General features: G+C 47.3%; 1 protein-coding gene across 1 annotated transcript in view; it reads left to right on the forward strand.

The window, feature by feature from the left end:
- Positions 1-27,732, forward strand: part of LOC142557181 (lysosomal alpha-mannosidase-like) — a 210,057-nt gene that overhangs the window by 78,239 nt on the left and 104,086 nt on the right. Inside the window, exons 20-22 of the mRNA XM_075668853.1 lie at positions 841-888; positions 1,432-1,472; positions 4,590-4,636. The gene's annotated coding sequence lies outside the window, so the exon portion shown is untranslated. The remainder of the gene's footprint in view (positions 1-840; positions 889-1,431; positions 1,473-4,589; positions 4,637-27,732) is intronic.

The raw sequence follows: 27,732 nt of genomic DNA on the forward strand, positions 1-27,732 counted from the left end.
CCGCCGTGCCCACTGCCAATGCAGTGCCCGTGCGGGATATATATGGTCCACTCTTGTGGTGGCGCTCGCAGCGGCTTATGCGCCGAACAGTCTGCGCATGTTGCCGTCTCAAGGTGACTTGGTCGATGAAGGTCCGATGATGTCAGCGTATCCCACACGTGGACGAGTGCTTCATTCACCGGTGGGGTGACAAAGGTTATCCCGGGATGGTCGATGCTGCTCTTGGTGCCATGAAAACACAGACCAAGGGCGAGCTGCACAACGAAGATGAGCGAATTAGTGCACCGCATGCTAGTTGTGCCGCCGTGCCCACAGCGTTTGTCGCCATTGTTGTCGTGCTGCGAAACCCATGAAAGGCCGCGCGGGAGCCGATCGGCTTTATATGGCAGAGTTGGGTAAAGGGCAATTATGCCTCTCGATTAGATGCGGGCGGTAAAATGAGGACATGCGCAGTGCAGCGTGGGAACAGGCTTAGTGCAGCCGCGCACTTGGATTGTTGCCATGTCTCGATGCAGCGGGAGGGCATGATTTTGCGTTCACTACTGTTTCTACAGGGGATATGTTTGTGGGTACAAAAAATTGAATCGCTATTCCGGCCTGGCAAAATGGGATGTGCAGCGAAGCTGTTGAAAACCACCACAACTGCTGAGGGCAGTTTGCAATGTATTATACCAGATGCCATATTTATGTGTGGCGTAAGGCTCAAATTACATGTCAATGCGGCCGCATAAAGCGTTTGTATGCAGTGTGCCGGTAGCCCTTACGGTCACTGAACAGTTCTGTAATTTTGTTTCAGTTTCCGTAGTAATGAGTTAATCTTCGTATATTTTGTTTTTGCAGGAGCGAGCAAACCATGGAACTCCAGGGAGCTGCCATCTGCATGAAGTGGTAGCGTCCACTAACTTGTTTCATCATGAGAGCAAATAACGCTGCTTGTGCAATGGTGTTGCGGGGATAGATGCAAACAAGAGGAAGCATACGTAAAATATACAATTGAATACCAATAACTGACTAAAAAACGAGAGTTGGCGACAGCTAAGAAATTGTCGCCGTCAGTTGCAGAACAGATTGGCCTCTTCTCCATAAATAGTGCTGATCCGTGGCAAAGCTCGTTTTACCGACTGCATGGAACTTCGGAAATAAATTTTCAACAGAAACAGAGTGATCCTTCATATCACAGCTAGTTGTTGGACAATGGTAACAAAAAGAAATATTAAAATAAAGAAGTTTTATTTGTTGAGCACAGCTTTCAAAGCTCAGTTTAGGTCTGGGCGGGCAGTCAGGGTGAAGGGGTGATCTTTTCGGAGTGACAGTCGATACGAGACCTTCTATTTATTCTCACCTAATAAGTACATGCAATCGACAAGACCTTGAATAGGAAGACAATGTTTTGCTTTTCCGTCATGACACCGCTTTTCTCTTTCTTTTCAGCACGACGTTTGAGCTGGTTCTCATCGTCGTTATAGTCATCGGTAAGCGATATTTTGTTTATGCACTCATTTGTGTAGTTGGCTATGGTTAGTGGAACAAAACAATGACCGCTAAATACCTAGCCTAATGTTATATATGTTCTACGCATCGCTTTGAGTCACCGTGCCTTTAGTATTTCAGGTGTACCATTGCTGGCGGGAGGGTATTACATATTTCCAATTGAGATATTGACAATGTACAACAAAGACACAGATATTTGGAACTGGCTGTGGTTGCTTAGTGGATATAGTGTTGGGCCGCTAAGTACGACATTACAGGATCAAATCCTGGCCACAGCGGCCGCATTTCGATGCGGACGAAGTGCAAAGACACCCTTGTACATATATTTATGTGCACGTTAAAGAACCTCAAGTGGTACAAGGCAATCTGGAGTCCACCACTATGGCGTGCCTCATAATCAGATAGTGGTTTTTGCACGCAAAACCCAATTAATTTTTTAAAGCAGACATCGAGATTCAGGCATGTGTAGATGTATGCTAACCTGCAAATTGATCTCAAGCCATGTTCTCGTGATGCAAATACATAAATCTTTAGAAGGATCGACATTTGTGCGAGTTGGCCCTGGTTGAACATCTTGAAGGGGCAGCTATAGTGAAGAAAGAAGGCAGGAACATGTTGCACAACTCAGTTCGATCCGTTAAATTGTGTTAACTTTACTCGGTTTAGTGTGTAATGTCTTGTAGTCTTTGGTCATCTTTTACAAAAGTGACGACAATATTTTCGTGCGATTTCGATGCTTTCTAGCTAGACCACTCACAAGCTACGCCGAAATCAAAACACCAAATCCCGCAAAGAAACAGCGTTGTGGTGGGTGCAACTGCGCCACTCGTGAAGATGAAAACGACGTTAATTGCATTCTCGGGTTTTACGTGCCAGAACTGCAATAGGATTATGAGGCACGCCGTGGTGGTGTGCTCACGTATAATTTTGACTACCTCGGGCTATTTAACGTGCAATCAAAGCACGGTACGTGGGCATTTTGGCATTTCACCCCCGGCAGAACGCATCCGCTGCGGTCACGATTGAGTGCATGCCGTCGGGCTTAGCAGCGCAACGCTACAGCCACTATGTCACCACGGTGGGTGAAGGCAATGCATGATGCTCGTTGGGGGAATAATTGCGGCCATCAGTGTATTTAGAGGTGTATATGTAAATGAATTCACGAATTCCATGCCACTTTTTTCATAGTGGAACTTATGCTTTCTTGCAGAATTTCGAAGAATTAGCAGATACCACGCACCAAATAGCCCTGATAATGGAATATTCCAAATGTTCGGCATTCCAAGGAAAAGATTTGGGATGCTGAACTAAAATACGGCTTGCTACATTTCCTTGAATTGAACAATGTCTCTTATATTCAGCGACTTCTATATCATTCATGGCAGTGGCTTGTAAAGGGAAATTTATGCGTTATGCATGCATTTTAGTAGGTAAATTCAAGTTGGCCCAGAGCTAGAACTTCCTCTTAAGTTTTGATTGCAACAGTAGAAATCCACACTCTCAACAGGATATACGACGTCTCGGGGTGGAGCAGGGAAGCTTTTGCATTGTTGTCTTTCAAACCACGATATGCGTTTAGCTGCCTTTATTGGTGGCCGTCGAGTAACTTTGAGCCAAAAGCCAGAGCTGTTATCAGGGCACTCAAACGAGAATATCCGGGCATTCAAACGAGAGCAAAACGAGGTCATCCGGGCAACCAATCAAAACATTAAAAATGAAGTCTCTGGCCCCGAACCCTTTATACAGGACCCCATTACATATGCTAGTTACTGCCCAAACAAAATATTATAAATATTGCTTCCGAGTTCTTAGTGTTTGTCCACACTATCGCTCAAGCTGTAAGCCCTAGTGGGCTGAACTGTTACTTGTCATTTCCAATCGCAGCGTTCACAGGGCAGCTACAGAGCACCAAATACACACTTCCTTGTCATCTTTTGGCGATGAGTGGTGAACGCCAGCAGCCCGCGAGCGCCGCGGCGCGGGTTTTGCATTACCCCAAGAGATGGCGCCATGCTGTGTGGCGTTTCGTTCAGGCGCTTCTGCATGGAGCGATGGCTTTGCGGTTCTAGTGCTGTGCTGAGAAGCACGAGGGGGCGATGTCAGATGCTGGCCGCGGTGACGGCATTTCAGTGGTGGCTAAATGCAAAAAACACCGGCGCCACGTGCAATGGGGGTACGGTAAACATCTCCTGGAGGTCAAAATTAATCCGGAGTCCCCCACTACGGCGTGCCTCATAATAAAATCATGGTTTTGGCGCGTAGGACTACAGAATTCCTTCTTATTCTATCTGGGCAGTACACCCTGGCGCCCTGGCGGCTTTCGCTGCCTGTCGTGTATCGTTGAGCCGGTTTTCTTTTCCTCGCTGGGTAGCGTCCATATGGCCCAGTGCGGATGTAGAACGCTCCATAAATAAGCATGCCGCTTAGTGCACTACAAGACGGGCGTCAGCCCGAAACCCTGGCTTGCGTGCTGAAGAACTTGTCGTTGGTCAAATAAGTGGCGTTCATGTATCATTGTGATAATGCATCGCTTCTGTTCAATTTATGCATACATATATATAGATATAATAAGCACCTGAACAAAGTATCATTTCAATATTATTAATGAATGGTTAACGAAATGCACTGCAGATTAATTATGTCATAAAGTATTGGCGGAAATAGATAGCCAAGTCTGTCCGTATTGCTGTCGACACTATCAGTAGAAATGTTATAAGCCTACACGCTAGTATTAAACGTACCTTATTATTTCCAGAAACATCACGATTTCGCAGAGTGGCCCTCTGACTCAAGAGCGTGACACTGACAGGAAGATCTCGAGCGTCGAGATCACCGATGCAGCACATAGTATTTAATTAAGCCACATACGAACAACCTGAATTAGACAAAATATTGTGAGCACCTCTCATTCCCAATTTTGTCTCGAATAAAACCACATCTTTGCATGAAATATACCTTGCGAGATTTCCACAAAGGTGATTTGGCACTCGACAGGGATTGAAAATTATATAGGTGACTATTCGTAATCGTTACGTTCATACAGCTTCAATGTGAGAATGCTGACCTTGTTGACGTAATGCCTTTTGTCTCATGTGCAGGACTGACAGTGATAGCCTGGAGGATCATCGAGTACCTCCTGTACTAAGTAAATATCCAATCTTTTCTATGCCCTCCTAACGAAAAATTTGTCTGTCGGGTGAGAGAACGAATGGCTGATAACCCCGTAAGCAAGCAAAAAATGCAATAGCTCACACCCACGTAAGCCAGAGCCTAGAAGCGCTCAGCAAAGTGAAGCAAACAGTTCATACATTCATTGGAATCCCCCATACAATGCACAGAACATATGTTTCAATAAAGAACAATCTCAAAACAACTCAAATCTCAAAACAACAACTCAAAATCTCTGAAGTACTTGACTCGTCGGGAATAGTTGATATGCTCTTTTTAGATTTTAGCAACGCGTTCGATAAGGTACCCCACGAAAAATTAATCTAGAAGCTCGAGTGCATTGCACTCTAAAAACAAAGAGAGTTCCGGGCACTCTCTTTGAGGGAGTTGCGGCTTGTCCCATATTTCACTCTCTTTTCGAGAGTACATCGACCCTCTTTGACAGAGAGTACGTCAACTCCTGTTGACTGAGTTTTGTTACTCCATCGCAAGGGATTGCTAGTACTCTTCTGCAGAGTGATAATACTCTTCCCACAGGGAGTGCTAATACTCTCACCGCAGGGGTAATGGCACTCCACCAGACCGAGTACTTCTACTCCCCCAAACAGAGTGCTAGTGCTCTTCCCAATTTCCAGTCCAATAAGTCGTGGCCACGCATGCAGGCAGGAAATCAGATCAAATTAGGGCTGCTGATATACCGTTCCCTAGGCGGCTCCTCGGAGTCAGTGGCCCAATTCCAAGCGGCCTTCATAGTAGGCGTGAGCAAAGTTATGCAGAATTTTAGTCATTTTTCCTGGCTATTTGCTGCCTACCATGAGGCGTGACTGCTCGGAATCGGCCTATGCGTATGCGTCCCGAACGCCACTGCGGAGAAGAAAAAACCTTTAATCCGCAATTATTTTCGCAAATTTCACAATCAGGAGTCACATAATCTAATTAGAACGCAATAGTCAAGGGAATCACACACTTACGAAGAACCACAGTGCTCTATACGTCACGTGGATTCGAACCCGCGTGCACTCGCATGTATACAATTCAAAGCACACATCCTAACCATTACACCACAGAGCCACCACGCCCAGTGGTGTTCTTTTAGAGGTTATATATATCATTATCATCATCATCATCAGCCTGGTTACGCCCACTGCAGGGTAAAGGCCTCTCCCATACTTCTCCAACAACCCCGGTCATGTACTGATTGCGGCCATGCCGTCCCTGCAAACTTCTTTATCTCATCCGCCCACCTAACTTTCTGCCGCCCCCTGCTACGCTTCCCTTCCCTTGGGATCCAGTCCGTAACCCTTAATGACCATCGGTTATCTTCCCTCCTCATTACATGTCCTGCCCATGCCCATTTCTTTTTCTTGATTTCAACTAAGATGTCATTAACTTGCGTTTGTTCCCTCACCCAATCTGCACTTTTCTTATCCCTTAACGTTACACCTATCATTCTTCTTTCCATAGCTCGTTGTGTCGTCCTCAATTTGAGTAGAACCCTTTTCGTAAGCCTCCAGGTTTCTGCCCCGTAGGTGAGTACTGGTAAGACACAGCTATTATATACTTTTCTCTTGAGGGATAACAGCAACCTGCTGTTTATGATTTGGGAATGCCTGCCAAACGCACTCCAGCCCATTCTTATTCTTCTGATTATTTCCGTCTCATGATCCGGATCCGCCGTCACTACCTGCCCTAAGTAGATGTACTCCCTTACGACTTCCAGTGCCTCGCTGCCTATTGTAAATTGCTGTTCTCTCCCGAGACTGTTAAGCATTACTTTAGTTTTCTGCATATTAATATTTAGACCCACTCTTCTGCTTTGCCTCTCCAGGTCAGTGAGCATGCATTGGAATTGGTCCCCTGAGTTACTAAGCAAGGCAATATCATCAGCGAATCGCAAGTTACTAAGGTATTCTCCATTAACTTTTATCCCCAATTCTTCCCAATCCAGGTCTCTGAATACCTCCTGTAAACACGCTGTGAATAGCATTCGAGATATCGTATCTCCCTGCCTGACGCCTTTCTTTATTGGGATTTTGTTACTTGCTTTACGGAGGACTACGGTGGCTGTGGAGCCGCTATAGATATCTTCCAGTATTTTTACATATGGCTCATCGACACCCTGATTCCGTAATGCCTCCATGACTGCTGAGGTTTCGACAGAATCAAACGCTTTCTCGTAATCAATGAAAGCTATATATAAGGGTTGGTTATATTCCGCACATTTCTCTATCGCATGATTGATAGTGTGAATATGGTCTAAGGTTGAGTATCCTTTACGGAATCATGCCTGGCCTTTTCCTTGACAGAAGTCTAAGGTGTTCCTGATTCTATTTGCGATTACCTTAGTAAATAGTTTGTAGGCAACGGACAGTAAGCTGATAGGTCTATAATTTTTCAAGTCTTTGGCGTCCCCTTTCTTATGGATTAGGATTATGTTAGCGTTCTTCCAAGATTCCGGTACGCTCGAGGTTATGAGGCATTGCGTATACAGGGTGGCCAGTTTCTCTAGTACAATCTGACCACCCTCCTTCAACAAATCTGCTGTTACCTGATCCTCCCCAGCTGCCTTCCCACTTTGCATATCTCCCAAGGCTTTCTTTACTTCTTCCGGTGTTACCTTTGGGATTTCGAATTCCTCTAGACTAGTTTCTCTTCCATTATCGTCGTGGGTGCCACTGGTACTGTATAAATCTCTATAGAACTCCTCAGCCACTTGAACTATCTCATACATTTAGTAATGATACTGCCGGCTTTGTCTCTTAACGCATACATCTGATTCATGCCAATTCCTTGTTTCTTCATCACTGTTTTTAGGCTTCCTCCATTCCTGAGAGCATGTTCAATTCTATCCATATTATACTTCGTTATGTCAGCTGTCTTACGCTTGTTGATTAACTTCGAAAGTTCTGCCTGTTCTATTCTAGCTGTAGGGTTAGAGGCTTTCATACATTGGCGTTTCTTGATCAGATCTTTCGTCTCCTGCGATAGTTTGCTGGTATCCTGCCTAACGGAGTTACCACCGGCTTCCGTTGCACACTCCTTAATGATGCTCACAAGATTGTCGTTCATTGCTTCAACACTAAGGTCCTCTTCCTGAGTTAAAGCGGAATACCTGTTCTGTAGCTTGATCTGTAATTCCTCTATTTTCCCTCTTACCGCTAACTCATTGATCGACTTCTTATGTACCAGTTTCTTCCGTTCCCTCCTCAGGTCTAGGCTAATTCGAGTTCTTACCATCCTGTGGTCACTGCAGCGCACCTTGCCGAGCACGTCCACATCATGTATGATGCCAGGGTTAGCGCAGAGTATGAAGTCTATTTCATTTCTAGTCTCGCCGTTCGGGCTCCTCCATGTCAACTTTCGGCTATCCCGCTTGCGGAAGGAGGTATTCATTATCCGCATATTATGCTGTTCCGCAAACTCTACTAATACCTCTCCCCTGCTATTCCTAGTGTCTGTGCCATATTACCCCGCTGCCCTGTCTCCAGCCTGCTTCTTGCCTACGTCGGCATTGAAGTCGCCCATTAGTATAGTGTATTTAGTTTTCACTCCACCCATCGCCGATTCCACGTCTTCATAGAAGCTTTCGACTTCCTGGTCATCATGACCTGTACAGCTTTCATTTTGTACCTCTTATTAAGTTTCACAACAAGACCTGCCACCCTCTCGCTAATGCTATACAATTCCTGTATGTTACCAGCTATATTCTTATTAATCAGGAATCCGACTCCTAGTTCTCTCCGCTAAGCCCCGGTGGCGCCGGACGTGCCCATATTTTAGCACTGTATATGCTTCTTTTGTCCTCCTAACTTCACTGAGCCCTATTATATCCCATTTACTGCCCTCTAATTTCTCCAATAGCCTTGCTAGACTCGCCTCACTAGATAACGTTCTAGTGTTGAACGTTGCCAGGTTCATATTCCAATGGCGGCCTGCTCGGAGCCAGTGATTCTTAGCACCCTCTGCTGCGTCGCAGGTGTGACCGCCGCCGTGGTCAGTTGCTTCGCAGCTGCTGGGGACTGAGAGCCGGGGTTTGATTGTTGTGTTCATATAGGAGGTTGTGGCCATGTACTGCACCAGGGTGGCGTATCCTGCTCTGGTGAGGGAGTGCGTTACCCGTTCTGGTCACCGGGATCAGGCCACACTCCAGGCCTGTTTATGCAATTTTATCAACACGTGGATTTCTTTTTTTTTAATCCGGTGGAAAATTGCCGGCACCTGGATTCGAACCACGGACTTCTTGCACGCGAGGCGGGTGGTCTACCAGTGAGCCACGTTCACCACATTGCAAATTGTTCAGGAGCTCACTCGACACACGACCTGCCTCTTCGAGGAGCCAAGTGGAACTGATGGTGGTCCAGAGCAGACCACGATCAGCTGCACTAGTGTGTGCGTATATATATATATATATATATATATATATATATATATATATATATATATATATATATATATATATATATATATATATATTGTAAGGATGATGACGAACGTGCGCGCAGTCAGCAGCATCGGCAGCATCAAGCGCGCAGCAGAAGCGCGAGCTCGGGGACTGTGCTCGGTGCATCTGCGAACCCGACTAAACCTCCTTTATAAGTGATGGAGGTGCGGGGTAACGTTCCACTCTACCATCCTGGAACTCCGTTCTCGGACGCTACCCTCTGCCATGCCGGACGCCGACCAGCAGACTCTTCCTACGCCGCCCGTCCCTTGCGCTGGCACCGTTCGCCAGCGGGAGCCTCCCATCTTCAGCGGAACCGACGACAACGACGTTGAAGAGTGGCTGTCGTCCTACGAACGGGTGAGCGTTCACAAGAAATGGAATGACTCGGACAAGCTGGCCTACGTCTCATTCTACCTCGCGGGCGTGGCCAGTCTCTGGTTCACAAATCATGTAAGGGATATCCGAACGTGGTCGGCGCTCAAGACTTCGATTACGGAAGTATTTGACCGACCCGCCCTCAGGAAACTCCGAGCCGAGCAGCGTTTGCGTACATGCGCACAGGACACGGGTGAGACATTCACCAGCTATATAGAAGACGTTCTTGATGTGTGCAGGCGCGTGAACGCTGCCATGACGGAAGCGGAAAAGATCAAGCACGTCATGAAGGGAATCGACGATGACGCGTTCCAAATGCTTCTGGCCAAGGACCCGCGCACTGTTGGCGACGTCATCAGCCTGTGCCAGAGCTATGATGAATTGCGTAAGCAGCGAGCTCTGACAAGGCGACATTCCACACCAAATGCGGCATCACTCTGCAGCCTTACCACCGGCCCAGAACAAGCCTCCCTGATAACGCAAATCAAGGATTTTGTCCGCGAAGAAATCGCACGACAGCTATCTCTGGTGCCCGTCACTCAGGAGTCTGCCAGCACTTGGCCGTCTCGTATCCGTAACGTGATCCATGAAGAGGTCGCGGAAGTGCTGCCGGCTATTCACCAGCAGTATGTCGTGACTACACCAGTCACTTATGCTACGGTTGCTGCAATGGCCCCTCGCAGTGTGCCCGTGCGTCGCTTCCCGCAGCCTGTGCACCGCCCTCCCCCTCCCGTCCCCCGGACCACCACTGCCGTCGCTAACCCGTGGCCTACGCCGGACAATCGCCCTATATGTTTCGCATGTAGGTATCCCGGTCATGTCGCAAGGTTCTGCCGTCGCCGATCGCAGGCGTTCGACGAAGATCGACGAGCGCCCTATGTGCCGCCTGATTCAAATGCGCCTTACGAACCATTCGGCCCATCACCAGCTCGCTCCCCGACTGATCGCCGTCCTCGCTCCGGAAGCCTATGGTCCCCCTCCCCACGTCGTCGATCACTTTCCCCTATGCGTCGACGACCCGTCTCTAACGAAGAGGGAAACTAGACGACGCAGTTCCTGAGGCAAGAACTGCGCAAGTGTCGACTTGCCGCAGTCCTCCTCCTTTACCTGCCAATGTCATTGATGTGTTTATCGAAAATGTCGCTACAGTCGCCTTAGTCGATACCGGTGCCGCTATTTCAGTTATGGATGCCAGGTTTTGCCGTTCGCTTCGCAAAGTGACGACGTCTCTGTCTGGATTGTCGCTCCGAACGGCGAGTGCTCAACCCATTCGCCCTACCGCTGCTTGTACTGCCCGTGTGATCCTACAGGACGTTTTGTACACGATTGAATTCATAGTTCTTTCATCGTGCTCCCACGCCGTTATACTAGGATGGGATTTTCTCTCACGCCACAATGCCATCATCAATTGCGCTCGGGCTGAGATTGAACTTTTGAACCTTGGTGACCTGGCCTCGGTCGATGCTCATCCTGCCGCTAAAATTGTCGTGACAGAAGACACCTGTATCGCCCCGTGCTCGTCAGCATTCGTACCAGTCTTCTGTAGTACCATATCCGATGGGACGGTCTTCTTCATGCCCTCTCATCACTTTGTTACCCGAAAAGCGCTTCCTTTGCCCTTTGCAGCTCTTGACCTTGCCGCCGGCGTGAGCACGATGCCCATTTACAATCATCTTTCATCGACCCTATCGCTGCTCCACCGCGAATGCCTTGGTTACATCGAGTCGGTCGATTCCACACGAATTGTCTCCGTCCTCGACGAAGTCTCTTCTACTGCCGCCCATGAACCGAGTGCCCCCTCCGTACCAGACTCAACATCGACTGGTGTGTTCAGCCCATTCATCGCCGAAGATCTGACGCCTTCGCAGCGATCTCAACTTGTCGCAATCCTTCAGCACTTCCGCCTTTCTTTTGACGTTGCTCAAACCTCCCCTGGCCGTGCATCGACAGTCAAGCATTACATCGACACTGGCACTCACTCACCCCTGCGACAAAGACCATATCGCGTGTCCGCTACGGAACGTCGCGTCATTGCAGACTAGGTCGATGACATGCTCCGTCGAGGCGTCATTCAACCTTCCCAAAGCCCATGGGCCTCTCCCGTGGTCCTCGTCACAAAGAAAGACGGTTCCATTCGCTTCTGTGTTGACTTTCGACGGTTGAACAAGATCACGCTGAAGGACGTCTACCCATTACGACGCATCGATGATGCTCTGGACTGTTTGCAGGGAGCCGAGTTCTTTTCTTCGCTGGATTTGCGGTCAGGCTACTGGCAGGTTCCGATAGCAGAGGCCGATCACCCGAAAACGGCCTTTGTTACACCAGACGGCTTGTATGAATTCACCGTCATGCCTTTCGGACTTTGCGACGCGCCTTCTACGTTCGAAAGAATGATGGATGATGTTCTGCGTGGCCTCAAATCGAAAATATGTCTTTGCTATCTTGACGACATTGTAGTGTTCGCCCCTGATTTCCCAACCCACCTGCTCCGCCTCCAGCACGTACTCACTTGCTTAACCAACGCCGGGTTACAACTTAACTTGAAGAAGTGTCGATTTGCTGTTCGTCAGCTAACAATTTTAGGCCATGTCGTGTCAAAGGAGGGCATTCGCCCGGATCCCGAGAAGCTACGTGCTGTTACTGCGTTCCCAAAACCTGCTACTATAAAAGAGCTACGCAGTTTTATCGGCCTCTGCTCTTACTTCTGGCGATTCGTTCGAAACTTTGCGTCAATTATATCGCCTCTCACGCAGCTCCTTGGTGGCGCCCGAGATATCTCATCATGGTCTCCAGAGTGTGACGATGCCTTCACAACCTTGCGCCGTCTTCTCACGCCGCCACCCATTCTTCGCCAATTTTACCCACAAGCGCCAACCGAAATCCATACCGATGCAAGCGGTGTAGGCCTTGGCGCTGTGTTGGCACAGCGTCAACCTGGCCACCCAGAATACGTCGTCGCATACGCGATTCGCACGTTAACCAAGGCGGAGACCAATTACAGCGTTACAGAAAAAGAGTGTTTGGTCATTGTGTGGGCGCCTGGCAAGTTTCGCCCATGTTTATACGGCCGTTCTTTTGACATAGTGACCGACCATCACGCACTATGTTGGCTGTCGACGCTCAAAGATCCATCGAGCCGCCTTGCCCGCTGGGCATTGCGAATCCAAGAATACGAAATACGCGTGGTGTACCGTTCCGGGCGAAAGCACTCCGACGCTGACGCGCTATCCCGATCACCGCTTCCCCCGAAGGCCAGTCACGACTCCCACTGCGAGTGCACATTATCCTCTCTGGACGTTGACACTATCGCTGCTGCGCAGCGGAATGATCCCTGAACTGCATCTCTGCTCGACCTTCTGTCGGATACGTCGAAAGTTCCAGCATCACGCACGCTTCGGACCCAAGTGCCTCATTTTGCGATTCACGACCAGCTACTATATCGCCGCAACTATGCCCCAGAGGGACGCACCTGGTGACTCGTCATTCCGCGAATCTTGCGATCAGAGCTCTGCTCCTCGTTCCACGTCAACCCTCAGTGTGGCCATGCGGGAGTGTTCAAAACCTACGAAAGACTTCGACACCGCTATTACTGGCGCGGAATGTATAATTTCGTTCGAAAGTTTGTCCGCTCTTGCCATGAGTGCCAACGCCGGAAAGCGCCACCGCACAACTCCGCCGGTGAACTCCAGCCTTTACAATGCCCATCCCGACCCTTTGATCGCGCGGGCATAGATCTCTAGGGGCCACTTCCATTGACTCCTGCCGGCAACAGGTGGATAATCGTTGCGGTAGACCACTTAATCCGTTATTCGGAGACTGCTGCTCTACCAAATGCTACAGCGCAAGAGGTCGCCAATTTCCTACTTCGCCGATTTCTCCTTCGTCATGGAGGTCCACGTGAACTTTTAAGCGATAGAGGCCGCGCCTTCTTATCTGAGGTCATCGAACAACTGCTTGCTGAATGCGCTATCGTTCGTCGTAAGTGCACTGCTTATCACCCCCAGACAAACGGTACCACGAAACGCTTTAATCGAATTCTTGGTGACATGCTCGCCATGTATGTCTCACCTGATCACTCTAATTGGGACCTAGTTCTTCAGTTTGTCACCTACGCCTACAACACCACGACTCAGGACACTACCGGATTCTCACCCTTTTACCTTCTTTACGGCCGTCATCCTTCGCACACCATCGACACCATTCTGCCTTACCGGCCGGACCCATCCGAATGCCTGCCGATCTCGGAAGCCGCCAGACAAGCAGAGGAATGTCGCCAGCTTGCCCGCCGATTCACCTCGGACGACCAGCACCGCCAAAAAGCCGTTCACGATGCCCAGAACCCGACTCCCGCTTTTCTCCCGGGCGCTCTCATCTGGTTGTTAGTGAAACACCGCACGCCTGGTCTCGCTTCAAAGCTCCTTCCGAAGTACGACGGTCCATACCGCGTTCCCGAGAGAACATCAACCGTTAATTACCTGGTTGAGCCGCTAACGCCACCGAGTCGTTCAAGTTCAGCGTCTCAAGCCGTATCACAATTCTACCGCCCGTCCAGAAAACTAAGTCACCAGAATGGCTCCTTTATTTCCGCGGGGCCATTGTAAGGAAGATGACGAACGTGCGCGCAGTCAGCAGCATCGGCAGCATCAAGCGCGCAGCAAAAGCTTGAGCTCGGGGACTGTGCTCGGTGCATCGTAGAACCGGCGGTCGCTGCCAACCCGAATAAACCTCCTTTATAATATATATATATATATATATATATATATATATATATATATATATATATATATATATATATATATATATATTATGTGTGTGTGTGTGTGTGTGTGTGTGTGTGTGTGTGTGTGTGTGTGTGTGTGTGTGTGCATGCGCGTTGTGTTGTCACACACATGCGTGCGCCTCTACCACTTCAGACATTTAAAGCATAAGCATTATGCGCCCCATTACGCGAAAATCTTTTGTAGACGGCGTGACCGAAAGGAGGTATCGGAAATGGCCGATGGCACAAAGATTAAAAACCTGCCCAATTATTCTCTGAATTACATTAAATTGACTCCCCCATTAAATCTTCTCTCCTTTCCGCCCGCACGACATCGGAGGAGGAGTGCAATCAACCTCATGGGTGCCACTGCTATCAAGCCATGAACAACTCCGTAAAGCCATCCGTCGTTTCTGGATAGCCCTCTCGAATATGCTACAACACATAGAGTACATGCACAATATGTCAGTGCTCGGAGTTAGTTTAAAGGGAGTCATGACAGTGCATGTTTTCTGATGTGTCACAACCGAGAGAAAGACTCCACCCCCTGGAATCTTTCTGGAGGTGATACCACCACACCTGAGAAGGCAAGTAGCCGATTGGGAACTTTAGTTAAACAAGCATTTCGGGACAATTTAGAGCCGAGACAAACCAAAGCGTGAAAGAACACTGTCCCATACGCATCCCTCGTATATGAGCCGCAGACGTCCAAAAATTGTATTGCTCAGTCATATTGGTTGTGGAGTAAGCTTTCCGTGTTACGGGTGATTTTATGCAAGTATACCAGCAAGAGACTCAGGGCACCGCAAGAAGACGTTAGCCGAGCTGAGCTCGGGTCGGCGTTATTTGACTACTCTTGGCTTTAAAAGGGCAGAAAAATTTTGAAGACGCTTAAGCTTCGCCATTAAGAGTGGAACGCGACAACGTTCAAAGACCCCTTACAGCTTTTCATGTTTCTCGACAACTGCAGGTTACGTAACCGTAATGTTTACCGGGAAGCACTGGTTGCGAATGCTGTGCACGAAGGCGAGCTTTCTGGAGAAACGTGGCCTCTTGCGTGGGTCGATCTTCTGTTATTATTTCGAATTTTGAATATTTCAGTCTCAGAAGAGCTAACATAAGGGACATGCGCAGTCAGTGTGTATTTTTCGTCACATTTGTTTGGGGGCAGCCATTCTCAAAATTACGAGGAATAACTTTGCAAAGAATGAAAGAGAAGGTATGAGCAAATTTGATGGTAGAGATTAAGTGGTTGGGTATGCGTGGGTCGCAATTTAGTATGATCTTGTTTCAAGAGGCGGTGTCCGGCGCCGGAAGCGGGGCGCTGATATGGTCGCTCGACTTGGCCGTGTGTGCCAGTCGATCCAGGGGGTTTTGTTTGGCGCAGCGGAACACAGAGCCAGAACCAGTCGTGGTGCACCCTCGTGTGGTCACGCTGCACTGCGGATGGCTTTGGTCTCCATGGCTGTACGCTTTGACCCCCTTTGCGTCAAGTTAGTCCGAGGGTTAGTCAGGCTCACGTCCTGTAAGACCGACATCGCTCTATGTTGAGCGCAGTAACTTAGTTGCGGTGCACCACAGCAGCCCCCTTGTCCGGGATGGACCGTTGGTCTGAACCAAAGGCCTCCACCAGTCATCCCGTGTAGATGGGAGCGCCGGGATCAATGTAACGAATGATGCTGTGTTGATGAGTACATGTAAGCTCTGGGACGCGGAACCTCCGGCTGCCGAGTTCTCATCTGACAACGGCTCGCCGGACGCCAACACCGGATTTTCTGCGACACGGGCTCTTTAACGCTGTCAAGTTGATAAGTCGTGCCAGTACTAATAGAGCGATTCATTTGGCTACCATCTATTTCAAACCGCCCTCCCTTCTTTTTTTCTTAAGAATGCATTCCTTTCGGCTTCTCTTGTAAAAAGACTTGCAAGTGCCTTCTATATTCACCACTGCGGCATCACGAGCGCGCAACCCAACGCTGCTGCTCTTGTCCCAATTCTGGTAATCTGATTATGATGCTCTTACAAACCCAACCGCAACCAACACAATGCACCTTGAGCCCCTAAGTCTTCAGGCCCAAGTTCTGAAACTGTAAAAACGCGATCCGGATCGTTGGACAGTGTAGCGGCGACATAGTTGTTCGCGATTAAGAAATCTCGCAACTGGTCGCGATCACTAGTATACGTGTGACAGCAGTGTATTACAGTGCATCACAGTCACTCCCCAACCTAGGATAGCAGTTTGCCACGCGCTTGCGTGTTGCAGCTCAAACTGCCTGCGACAGTACGTGCGGCCTGAAGAACACGTACCCGTACTTTTTCAATGCCCTTTAGCAGTAGCGTCAAGACTTTGTGCAATATAAATGGATGCTGCTTATCTGTAACTATTCTTCGGCTAGATGAATTAACCGGAACTGGTGCAAACTGGTTGGAACCATTATGTTCTCGCTCTCGAGTTGTACTTGAACTGAACCGTTCCCATTGGACGGCAGTGAACACTGTAAAAAAGATAGACCTTCGCTAAAGATGTGTGACGTTCTAGAGCTGCTGGTATGCGTGAAACATCACGTTTGCTTCGAGTACCGTCATAGTTTTAATCGGTTTACGATTGTAGCATGCTCACCAGTTACATGCGCAACCTCTTACGTAGGTAGGCAGGTGCTGGGAGGTGAAGGGTTCTCTCCTTTGCCGATGGTTCAAGTAGTCCAGGTTGATCGCTACGTTTCCCGACATGGCGCGCAACGGAAATGCGGCATAGTTGTGGTGTCAGCAAGCACAAAATGCATCCGCAGTCCTGTTATGTAGCCGCGGAGTATCTGTATTGTCTTCAAACTTGCCGATCGTCTGAAGGTGTTTACTTAGCTGAGTGCTTAACACTGGCAAAAGGACAGGTTCCCTACGTTCAGGGCGTAGTGCGGGCCCTTAGCGTCTGTATTACGCTTAGACGATTTAGATGTCTGGAGGCAACATGTGGAGCCATACTTAGCCATTTGTCTCTAAACGACAAAGCTCTGCTTCCGAATTGACAGTTTAGGGTGGCCCATTTGAGAAGGGGAAAGTTTGCGGATGCGTTCCTAATGGGAGTAAAATAGGCTTGGTTTTTTGGTTGAGTAGGCAGCTCTAAACCACATTTCGGAATCTATGTAAAGCGATGCTTTCGCAAAGTGGTAATGAAGTGCTATAAATTTCGCCATTTCATGCCTGCGTCTTTGGCGTCAAGGGAACTGGTGCGCCCGTGTGCTCTTCCGCACCTGTGCTAGGTGATGTGTGTTTTCTTTAAGTTTTTAGCAAGGCTTGTGTGTTTTCTTTAAATTTTTAGCAACGTAGCTGTTCGGCGTCCAGCGTCCGCTGTCTCGCAGAAAACCAGGTTCTGCAAAATCTAGCAAAACGACGGCAACAAGACACCCATTGTGGGCATGTAAAAAGGTATGAAAATCAAAATCACCATCAATACCTGGCAACCACATTACAGATCTACTGGGCGTTGACACGACATACCTCCCGCCTATTGGCCAATCAAAATTGAGGGTATGGGCCCATGTGTGGAAATCATAATCAACATCAGCCCACGGTGATTATAACAAAGCTAGTTGGCGTTGGCGCGATGTGTACCACCCCCCTTTTGAGCAACCGCCATCGTGCTATCTGCCGTGGTATGACAATGATTATCATATTCAACACATGGGCATCCTTACTTGGCCAATCCCCCCTTCTGGGCTTGCGCCATCATTGTGGGTATGTGCCATAGTATCGGAATTATAATCATCGACATGCGGCAATCATCGCAAATAGCCAGTTCGTGTTAGCACGAGAAAAGTAGGCGCGTGAACTTGCGGTTGCGGCCTAATGCCCAACCTGGTAGTTCCGTCCGAAAATACTGCGAGTCCTTGCTTGTGGGGTTCTATGCGTTACGTTTCGCTGTGCAATGCCCCTTGGTTCGGCTTCCTACTTATTACCCGAACACAGTGGCCAGAAATAAAACTGTGTAATGATTTCATAGCTACGACCCACACCTTCGCTTAACCGTTTGCGTTATCTAGTCTGGAAGACGTACTTCAGTTTGCAGAATGCCTTTATCTCCATTTACAAAAAAATCACTTTACAGCATTAGAATTCTTCGCGTACTTCAAGCACTTTCCGGAGGGGTTATGTCTCAGCACAGCCAAGGGAATTATTTGACGTTTACCACGAGGCAACTGCCCCGCCCTCTCCCCGTTCATCAGCGCCTTTCCAGAAGTCAACGCAACGATGACGCCGACTGTTGACAGGTCAACAAAGGACTCCTCTTCCTGAACCTCGTAATCTGAACTAATGATGAAAGGGGCGAACGTAGAATGCTACCGCGGGAACGGCTTCGACCTCGGATTTGAGGATCGCTACGTGCTTCCGCCGTATGCGGGGGCGAAATTGCAACATAGGAAGCGGAGTTGGGCGGAACGGTGCGGTGGTATGGATGCGATTTTGCGACTGTTTCGAAGATTGTGATTGAATGCGATGTCGTCATCAGATTGCCTCGTCTGGTCACCTATGGGAAATGGCGGCATTAAAAGAGGAGGCCTTTGGTGTAGTGACATGGTCCTGGCGTGTCCTAATGAGAACTCAGACGTTTATTATGCTCCTACCTAGAGTGGACTTTCCTCTTAGAGTCGACACCGGGCTTGGTGGAATGTTGGCATAAACACCAGCTCGGGCCGGAACAAACTGTTTGACAGCCGTGAGATCAAGGAGGCACTCCTCACGTCTGGGATCGACAGACCTGGGAGCCTTCGCAAGCTCGAGGTAAACTGCGGGAGAAAGAGCGACTTCAGTGGATGCGGGATGAGAAGAGCTCGTCGTCGCGGCTCAGGGAGGCACAACCATCGCAGGAATGGCGTGAAATCTTGAACGACTCGAGGGAGCTTGAAGGAAGAGCAGCAGTCCACTCCTCACGATCTGGAGTCGGCGGACCTGCGAACGTAACTCCTGGAGATACGACCTTCCCAAGGTCGAGGTTAAGTGAGCGCTAGAGGGACTATATTTTGCCAGATGATAATGAGAGCGTTCTATCGGGCAATTAGCTCGCCACCTAGTCTGCGTACAATACAGAGTAGGTTGTATAGTCGGAGCGGCCGCTTTTGGTAGCTACCCATAGGTTGAGGAAGCGAGAATGTCGGAGAGCGATTGAGGAAGCGCTTTTCAATAAGGATGAGCTCACGAATGCCTGGCAAAAGATATGTCGCCAGAAGGAAGAAAGGGAGAAAGAGAAGGAGCGTGAGAAGGAAGAGAAAAGCAGGCAGGGTGAAATCACGCTGGCGAAAGTAAGAGTAGAGGAAGCCAGATTAGTGCGTGGGGTGGAAGCGCACCTGCCACAAAGGGAAAGCGAGCAAATGGCGAGTTTGCTTTTGCCGTACAAAATAGGCGATGAAATCATGTGGCGAGGTTCCCTCACTTAATCACATGTTGTGGGAGTGTCAGGACATAACGAACAATTCGGGCAGTGCCGACCCCTCCGTCTCTTCCATCGCCAGCCTCCCCTCGCGCTGGAAGACCGCACTGCTCTGCTCGAACCTGAGAGCACAACTATGGGCCAACCAGCGAGCCGAGGAAGCCGCTTCGAGACAACGTCTTAGAACCACGTCGGCGGCGGGTGCCCAGACGAAGTAAAAAGTCGCGCTAGTCGAAAGTCCTTGATATGAAAATGAAGTCTATGTTCCTCATCTTCTTCGGTCTCTACCTGATTACTTTTAATGAATTGTTCAGAAGCAATTATTTCGCCAAGGCACAAGGCCTGAGCGGTGGCTAGCCTTGTTGCCGCGAAAAGCCTCGCAAGTCGTAGCCGACTGAGTGGAGCCGAGGCAGACGCATGCAATTTTGTGAAGACGATATTAGAAAACGCTATATATATATATATATATATATATATATATATATATATATATATATATATATATATATATATATATATATATATATATATATATATATATATATATATATATATATATATATATATATATATATATATATATATATATATTTCGTGCACGTGTAGAAATTTCGTGTGACCTCGCAGAATTGAGCGCTGAAATGACGGCGTTATGTGCGTGTATACGAGACTTCATAATTGGAGACGGTTCGATTTCACAGCCTGAGTCCTCTCGGTGGTGTAATTGTGGCATACTTGGCTATAAGTAATACTGCTTTCACCTTTAGGGCAAAAGTGTAGCCTCTCTCTCACTCTCTTTTTGTGAGTCCGTGTATAAGCGCTGCTGCGCATGACTACTGTTGACTCTGATTTCGAGGGAATCCGTCTTCGGCTCATTTTGGTTACTGAGTGAATTATACAGTGTTCCCCGATTATCATGCAACAAGACTAAACGAAAGAGCAGTTGTGTTACTCGAAGAAAACCTAGTGCATCTTGTTTCCAGTACTGTGGAGTAGCCGCCACTAATTCTTTCGTCATTGAGATTTTATTCAGTAATTGCAATTAATTATCGAACACGAAAGTACAATCCTAATTTTCAATGTGTCCATGAGGCATTTGTAGGCACCAGAAGATGACATCTAAATGTAGCCTTTTCAACGACGTACTAATTGCGTAGTTCTTCCGACTGGCAAAGGAACCTCACGAAGTATGAAAAATACCACGTGAGTGCGCTCCCACCCGCATGGTAAAGCAGCGCCCTCAAATGAGCTGATTGAAAGGAACAGCATTACCTGTCGCAAGCCCGAAGAGTCCGCGCATCACCTTGATGACGGTATGGGAGGAGCACCAACAGCAGGTTTCGCAGCTTCGCAGCTATTCCTTCCTCTCATTCCTACGTCACACTTATTATCCGTCTCTCAAAGCCAACTGATCACATTCATAAAAAAATCCTCTTGATGATGCGGCCGAAGCGCCGCTCTGACCACGCACGAAATGCGAAAAGCAATGGGATAGGCAATGTTTCCGAATCCCGGCATGCATTGGTCGCCGCGCATCGAAAGAGTGTGCGTGTAGCTATATTCCGCACCAAAAACTTGCTTCGGAGCAGAGGCAAATTAAAGTGACTGTTTTACTTTTCGTAAAAGTGTGTACGTGCTGCAAAAACAGGTTGGTGTCAAAACATAAAAGCGAAAAAAGAAAAGAAAAGACCGGGAAGCAACCAACATGCAGAAAAAGGGCGTTCAAGAAAGTAATATACCAGGTCTAAATGAGCCGAATTGGCAATCAGGATGTCTACACAGGAAAAAAAGAAAAGGAAGGAAGAACAAAAAAAAATCAGATCTCAAGGTGTCCTTAATATCCATGAATTCGTAAGCTCCGTTGAAAACCAGCCTAGAAGACTTCTTCAAATAGGCCTCTTTTCGCAGTCACGCGGCACTGTGTCCGCTTTGTCACACCTTCAGTGTCTTTCTTGATGACCGACGCCGGAATTCAGCGGCAGGCGTTCGTTATCCTTCCCTCGAACTAATGTTACGTATGTCCCGATCATGTAAGCATGATCTCTCACACAACTGCAAAGAAATAATTCGAGCGGAGAGAGGTCAGGCGGCCTAGCCGGCCAATTTACAGGCCCGTGTTTTCCAATGTATTGCACATGAAAAGTCGCGTCCAGCCCGTTTTGTGCTCGGCTGCAGCTTTGTGCTAGCGCCGCATCTTGCTGATATATCACTGAAGGGGAAGACCTGACAGCGGTACTTCGCTGAGGAACTCATCAACTGCTCCTTGAAAGATTTCGTTCAAGTAACATTGTCCAGTTCAGGGTGTGATCGAAGAAGATGGGACCGATTACAGCACCGGCGCAAATTCCGAAAAGCACATTGAGCGGCCACTGGTACTGGTGAGAATTGCACTTTACCAAGTGTACATTGGAGGCCCTCTAATTGTGTGCAATATGCAAATCTACTTAGGCGTTTCTGCGAAAATTGGCTTCATGTGTCCACCTGATCTTGCTCAAAAGGTCTGGTGACTCATCGCCTTTTTTGAGGACCCAATTCGAGAAATACAGACGATTCTACAGGTCCCTATCTTTTTTAGTATTGTTGTTGGTTAAGGTGGTACGGGTGAAATGCCGGCATTTAGGTTCCTCCAGACTGATGACTTGGAAATTGTTACCTGTGTGGCCACGTAGAGCATGCTACCATGAGGGTTTGAGGCCATAAATAGAAGAATATCCGTGCGCAGGCTAGGAGTCGAAGATAGAGTCCTCCGCCGATGTTTCTTGACGGTGCTTATTTTTTAGGTTTTAATAACTTCTGATGACATTCGATGCGCCTGGTCTGCCCACACACTTTCATGACTGATATATACATACACGTATATATATATATATATATATATATATATATATATATATATATATATATATATATATATATATATATATATATATATATATATATATCGTCTGGAGCTCTGTCATGAACGACGGCTGTCGTGCAGAAGACCAGGTGCAGAAAAGAACCACGTTCGCCAAGCTGCCTCAGGACCGCTCTCGCAAACGCGTCTATCAGCCAGATTCATCTGGTTCTGCATTAAACACCTCGTGTGTTAGATTTGCTGCAGCTGCGCTGGGCAACTCCTACAATCTACAACGGAGGAATCAGCACATGAACTGCGCCGAAGCCGTCGCCTCGTCGCACTTTCGCACGGAGGAACGCAGGAACGTTGTTTTCTTCTTGGACGGCACGGCATTTGTATGGTGCGACAAGCACGCGGACATGCTAACTACGTGGACACGCTTCGTTGAGGAGATCAAGAAGTGTTTGTGTGACTCGGAAGCAAAGAAGAAACGTGTGGAATTCACATAAGACCAGAGGGCTCAGGTGCCCGGCTAGAGTTGCAGTACCTATATCGAAGAAACTTTGAAGCTGTGTCAAACCGTCAACCCTTTAATGACAGAGGAAGATAAAGTGGGGCACGCCGCAAAAGGAATAGCGGAAGACTTTTACAACTTCCTCATTGGTAAAGAGAACTTGAACACTGTATCAGAACTGACAGGCACTGCCGTACGTTCGAGGCGCTGAAGACTCGCCGAATTACAGCAACGTTTGGACGGCTGGCTAATGTAACGACCATTGCAAATGTTGACATGAGTCCTCCACACTCAGACCTTTCGTCCGCCATCCGCCAGATACTCCGCGAGGAGCTCCAACGGCATGAAGAACCGGCACGTTCTGCGGCGCCACGTTGCAGCTCTTCCGTTTTCCGAGACATTTGGGAACCTCCTTCGGCTACTTGGAACTACTCGGTGAACGTCGCGGATCTTAAGGACTCTAGAGACGAACGGCATTGTCGTGCACCGAACCACCACGCAATGATTCGCCCCCTCAACTGTTTGATCCATGCACACGCAACTTTTGTCCACGAAGACTTGCCGCTACTTACGACTTTCAAGGGGGAAGAGCCTGGCTACCATCAACCGATGTCTTCGGCCGAATACTTCAGTCCGCATTCTGAAATTCGCCCTTTACCAGTGTGGTAGTTCTGCAGGATGCCTGGCCATATCGCTAGGTAATATAACCGACGCCGACCATCGAACTACGCACCGTCAGCGCCGACTATGTGGTCTAGCGGTTGTACACTGCCCACTCAGTGGCCAGGAGACTCCACTTCAGGAAGCCACTTCTGAGAAGACTGATGCACCACCCGGGCGACCTACAGTGGAGAAGAATGAACCCGGAACCGCTCTGCTGTCTCCGACCGTATTCTGACGCCACCACCAGCCTTCCGAGCATCTCGATCACCATCCCCTTGGCCTCGGCGCCGTTTTTTGTCGCCCCCGCCGAGAACCTAGCCAGCGCGGCAGAAGCAAGTGAGGTCGCTGGAAAATGCGCGCTGCCGACTGAACTGCCTCCAGCTATTTGCATACTGAAGAATACTGGGACAGGACTCTTATGACAAATTACAGGCCCATATCCATTTTGCCAGTCTTCTCAAAAGGCCTGGAAAAGGTTATATTTAAACGTCTTTCGACATTACTGGAAAATAAAAACCTCTTAACTGACTGTCAGTACGCCTTCCGTAAAAACCGGTCAACACAACTTGCCTTGTTGGATCAAAAAGAATTTATTCTCAAAAACATCGAAGAGCGCTTGCTCCCTCTTGCAGTGTTAATAGATTTTACAAAAGCTTTCGACTGCATTAATCATGAACTTCTACTCAATAAATTGTTTAACTATGGAATTCGCGGCGTCGCCCTTGACTTAATTAGATCATATCTAAGCTCCAGAGTTCAGTTTACACACGTAAATAACCTGTCATCTCAGTTAAGGAACACATGGATAGGAGCGCCGCAAGGGAGCCTACTTGGCCCTCTACTTTTCAATATCTATGTTAATGACATTGTCAATATTGACAATGACACCAAATACATCATCAATGCTGATGACACTACACTACTGTTTTCGTCTTATCATACCTCAGACTTGTTAAGGACTGCCAATGCAGTACTAGAAAAACTACATGTGTGGTCCGTTAAAAATGGTCTCATAATTAACACTACTAAAACTAAAGCCATATTATTCCAAGCCAAGAACAAAAGCGCTACGCTGCCTGCTGACATTACACTTAATTCGGAGAAAATTGAACTAGTGAGCTCAGTTAAGAGCCTAGGGATCATTTTCGACCACGATATGTCGTCGAATATATTATCACTTATCACTAAACTTTCACAGATTGTTGGACTGGTTTTCTCCCTTAAGTACCTTCCACGCCATGTAAAAATGCTAACATATAATGCCCTTTTCGTCAGTCATCTGAATTATTGCTCCCTTGTCTGGGGTACCACATCTGTCACAAATATAGGTAGATTATTCATAATTCAGAAAAAAATTATCCGTGTGATATGTGATGTACCATGGGACTCCCCAAGTGAACCTCTTTTCCAAGAACTGAAAATACGCAAAGCGCATAATTTGTACACTTACAGGTTAGTCCGTGCATACGTTAGAGAGTGTAAATCGAATAATTGCTGTATCCGTTCCATAGCTAACCTTAAACAGAACATACGCCATTATCAAACACGATCTCCAGCATATTGGCACGTAATGCACCCGCGCACTAATTATGGAGGAGGGAAGATAACCGATGGTCATTAAGGGTTACGGACTGGATCCCAAGGGAAGGGAAGCGTAGCAGGGGGCGGCAGAAAGTTAGGTGGGCGGATGAGATTAAGAAGTTTGCAGGGACGGCATGGCCACAATTAGTACATGACCGGGGTTGTTGAAGTATGGGAGAGGCCTTTGCCCTGCAGTGGGCGTAACCAGGCTGATGATGATGATGATGATGATGACTAATTATGGAAAGCAAATGATTGCTTATACGCTGCCTGTCCTGCTTAACACACTGATCGCCGTTGATATCGATGTTTTACAGTCTTCGTTAACTAGTCTGTATAATTATTATTGCTGCTAGAGCTGGTTTTATGCTTAATACTTTGTACTTGTACATCACAATATTACTTTTGCAACATTATCTGGTGTCAGTATGCGTGACTGATCTGAGTGTAGTTTTTTTCATACTGCTGATTTCTTAATATGCAAGCTAAGTAACTTGTTTTGGGTTATCAATGTTTGTGTTTATCATTTTTTGGTTTATCAATTTGTGTTCGTTTCTTTTGCGTTGATTTATTCACCCTATTCTGCTTTATTGTTATCATTTCCACATGCACTGTTTTCCCCCCTGCTGCTGCCATAAAATGGGTTTTAGGACTTAGTCAAGCTGCTGACGCAGCTTTTTCCCTCAAGACCTGTCCATATTCAAATGTATGTGTATATGGGAATAAAGCACTTACTTACTTACTTACTTACTTACTGTAAAAGTGCTATGAGATAAAAGCCCGCTATCCTATCACTCTAGTTTGATCACTGTCTTTGACAAGTGCTCAAGAAGACACGCACTAGAACGCGCTATATATATATATATATATATATATATATATATATATATATATATATATATATATATATATATATATATATATATATATTCCTTCTTTGCTGAGGCCCCCTGTTACACGGAATTGCGAAAACAGTTTCAATGTGTTGTACTTCATACAGAACGACAGTGCATCCTAGTACAGCGTCTAACACGGTTGGCACATTTCTATACATGAAAAGCAAAGACGCAAACAATTTACAATCAGATCATATTTACCACTCGTCAAATACTTATCAATGTCAGTAGAAAGCAGAGCACGTCACTGTGCTACAGTATAATTATTACGCGACAAGAAATCGAACGTAAGATTAGAGAACAGGCGAAATACAATGTTATCATATCCCTGTGTTTCCTTTCCCCAGTGTAGGTTAGAAAACCTGACGTGCGCCTAGTTAACCTATCTGGCCTTCCTCTGTTCTCTCTATCTCCCACCGTAACTAACAATAATAGTTGAAAACATATTTGATTTATGAATCAAAAGCAAATTCGCAACGCTTCTCATTCATAAGAGTCAGTACTAGTTGTCCGGCCACCTTCCGTAATGTGTGAAAAAGCGCGATTTGCTGACGCCTCCTGCTCATAAGAACAGTTCTAACGCATTCTGTTAATTTGGAAATACAAGCCCAGAAATCGCAAAATCTTGCCTAAACTCCTCAAACATTGTGAGGCTGGGAAACACATATAGATCTATAACGACTCAAAGAAGAAAATCTGAAAAATATCTCAGTAAATTAATGTTGTAGGCGAGATTTTGTCGCCTGTAATTAGGTGCGTCTTTATAGGTATTGTTCATAGATATTGTTGCGGATTATGGCAAAAGGCCGACACATATTTTCTCACTGGCAGCATACGCCCGTGATACCGAAGAAATTAATCATTTTTCTTCTTTTTTTCAATGAAAGTGTTTATCAAAATGAAAAGAATTATTCTCTCCAGAAAAAATATATCAGTAAATGGGAGAATCAGTTGCTGGTATGGCGTCACCCACACATCGGGCGCGGAAATCGAGCGTTCGCCGTTTTCTCCGCTTGCAAAACAAAGAGTGCACTGCCGATTTGGTGAGCCGTGATTCTTTCGCAAGTTAAGCTAAGAGTAGCTAGCTCGGCTGCGTTACCGAGAAAGTAGAATATCATTTTAGTCAAATGGAGAAATGTTTAAACGTACTCGGTGGTTAGCTTTAGCATAGCTTGACCGGCAGCCAATGGGCTAATTTCTAGACCAGCACCGACTGCGTATGGATCGGCCGCATTCGCACAAGCAGCACAGCTCGGCATACCAGCTCACGAGTACACTGGCTCTTACTCCTCGCTCCCTAGTTTGAGCTTCAGCGTGTACCGGTGAATTTGAGTGGACGAGAGCATGCAATTAGGTGCACCTTTATAGCTCTTGTTCAGTTATATTGTTGCGGGTTTTGGCAAGAGGCCGACTCAGATTTTCTCACTGGCAGCGTACGCCCGTGATAGAGAAGAAATTAGCGATTTTTTTTTAATGAAAGCGCTTACGAAAGGAAATAAAAATATTCTCTCCAGAAAAGAAATATCAGTGGATGGGAGACTCAATCGCTGATACACATCGTCATCGAATCGTCGGCCACA

This window comes from Dermacentor variabilis, chromosome 9 (assembly GCF_050947875.1).
Source record: "Dermacentor variabilis isolate Ectoservices chromosome 9, ASM5094787v1, whole genome shotgun sequence".
Classification (NCBI taxonomy): Eukaryota; Metazoa; Arthropoda; class Arachnida; order Ixodida; family Ixodidae; genus Dermacentor; species Dermacentor variabilis.